The sequence below is a fragment of the Poromitra crassiceps genome (genome assembly GCF_964638095.1).
Source record: "Poromitra crassiceps genome assembly, chromosome: 10".
Classification (NCBI taxonomy): domain Eukaryota; kingdom Metazoa; phylum Chordata; class Actinopteri; order Beryciformes; family Melamphaidae; genus Poromitra; species Poromitra crassiceps.
In genome coordinates, this window is record NC_139631.1 from 16,943,501 (window position 1) to 16,946,000 (window position 2,500).

The window sequence follows — 2,500 nt, forward strand, 5'->3', positions numbered from 1 at the left end:
ATTCAAGGTGCTTTACAAAAAAATAATTGAAAAAACAAGCAGTCTCCAGAACGATCCAATCAAATCACCCGCACGTTCTTGCGGTCCCGCCTTACAGTAGTGTTTCAACTGACTCTATCAGAATACCATGCCAGTCGGACTTATAGTATTATTATTATTATATTATTATACTTGGAAACCGTTTTATAAAAGCAATATAGCACTCGAGCTGCGTGGTGTTGTGGAATATATCCCGCTGATAAGCTGTTATCCCACGAGGCCGCAGGCCGAGTGGGATAACAGCTTATCAGCGGGATATATTCGCCACAACACACTTGCTCTCATGCTATATTGTACAGTACAGAACAAAAAGTGAGTCTTATGTATGAAGGGAATGGGCCAATAGAGAGGAAGAGGGCGGATGACAGGGGGCTCGTGAGATCAAGGTCGTATCCAGGCTTTAGTATTGGTATTCTCCTCAGTGTTAAAGTGATTCTGCCAATGAATAGCGTTTTCATTCGCCTCCTCAATGAGATTCACGGGAGCATGGAGAGAGAGAGAGAGAGAGACACAGACACAGAGAGCGAGAGAGAGAGAGAGAGAGAGAGAGATAACAAAGGAGAGAGAAAGTGAGTCCCTCTCACTCTACACTCATGCTCCTTCGTTCCCCCTATAGGACACACAATAGCGAATGAAAATGCGCTGTGGGATAAACAACTTTTATCAGACTGGAGAAAATGAAAACCCAACATTTTATTCAATTTCTAATCCCTGAAAGCATCCCGGAGCCCATCTAGCCACCCAAGCTACTTCTCACCCCCACACGGCTGAAAGGCAGGAAGGAAGGTGCTCTATGTAAATGAAATGCTTTATTCCTGATTAGATTACACACGCAATAATTGTCGTGGATGATTTATGGCTGTAATTTGTTGCCACAAACTGCAGTAGGAAAAGCTCAGTTGCCATGGTAGATAGAATGAAGACATTATGGGGCATCTGCTATAAATCCACTCAACCTTCAGTGGGAAAATTATGGATATTTTAGAGGACAGGAGAGAAACGTGATGATGTGGACTGTTGATTACTTATAACAATTATACAGCGCAGCATTTAGCTGATGTGCTAGCCTGCTCTGGCAATAGAGAGGCAAAGTGTATGTCACTTCCTCCTTCAGCACTGTACCAGAGATATAAAAAAAAACTAAAAAACATCAAAAAGATATTTTCTTTAAATCCGCAGTATTGGTCTGAGTGAAATGTTATATGGTCTCTCCTGTTTCTAAATATATCGGAACCGTTTGGTTTGACCAAGTAAAACTATTTCTATAAGCATTTTACAAAATGCCTATGGGGAAATAAATGGCGGATGAAAATCTCTGGTACAGTGCTGAAGCAGGAAGTGACATTTCACTTTGGCTCTCTATACCATTTATACCAAGAGATGAAAGTAAAACCATCAGCCCACCAGGGTTAAAAACACCAGCTTTCTTTTCTGCAGGGACCTGACAATCCTATAGCCGCAAGGCATTGCTCTTACTGAGTGAGAATAGGGAGTGTGTAGTGAACAGTAGGCATTTTAAGTAGACTACAAGTGCCACGAGAAAGTCAATGAAGAGGAACCCAAAGAAGGTGCACGCCTCCAGGTAGCTCTTAAACCACTGCTGTGCTAGGCTACTATGGCTGTTCAACATGCACGGCGATGCACAGCTTCACCCCTACAGTAACCCACAGGCCACAGCAGAACACCTCCAGCCTGATCCGGCTCGATCCTCTCCGGCTGGGTAGCACTGCTGAGCTTTTACAAACAGTTGTGGAGCGAAGAAGACGCAGCGGCAGCAGTTTAGAAAAGATGTAAAATGTCAGATTTAGGATTCTGTGGATTGCTGCTCTTGTAGGAGACTTGACAAGGGGGAAATGAGGTACTTGCCACGCCGTCCCTCTCCAGCTCCAGGTACTGCTAATCTCAACAAGAGCTCTCCCACTTCACTGAGACTCCGTCACGTCACAGAGAGAGAAGGAGAGAGAGAGAGACCCCGTCACATCACAGAGAGAGAAGAGAGAGAGAGAGAGAGAAACACAGAGGGAAAGAGATTTTCTCTGCCTGACATCGATCTATGACGCATATTACCACCCTAATCCAATTAATTCAGTTTCGCTTGCGACGCAGCTCAGTCGAGTCCTCGAAAATGCATTTACAAGTATATCTCTGACAGATTGCAACGGGCCGTGCAAAATGCACAAACAGCTAATTCAGGTGGACTTGAATTTCGGTGGCTAACTCCTTTCTTCTCCCGGCGTCTCCCCTCGCCTCCCCCACTATCTGTGTTCTTTGTGTGAAGTGGGAAAGTAATTGAGGAAGCACTCAGGTGGATTTGGATTTGTTTGACAAACTTTCTTCTCTCTCTCTCTCTCTCCTTCTCTCTCTCCTTCTCTCTCTCCTTCTCTCTGGCCCCTCCTCTCTGGTCTTCCTCCTCTGTCTGTGTTCCTGCAGGCTGAGGTAAATCTGTAGTAGAGGACCAGCA

General features: G+C 44.8%; 1 protein-coding gene across 2 annotated transcripts in view; it reads left to right on the top strand.

Annotated features, from left to right (window-relative positions):
- sema6a (sema domain, transmembrane domain (TM), and cytoplasmic domain, (semaphorin) 6A) overlaps positions 1-2,500 on the top strand; it is a 151,255-nt gene that overhangs the window by 71,839 nt on the left and 76,916 nt on the right. For both annotated transcript variants that reach the window (XM_083644275.1, XM_083644276.1), the window contains exon 2: positions 2,470-2,500. This exon is cut by the window's right edge and continues 143 nt beyond it. The gene's annotated coding sequence lies outside the window, so the exon portion shown is untranslated. The remainder of the gene's footprint in view (positions 1-2,469) is intronic.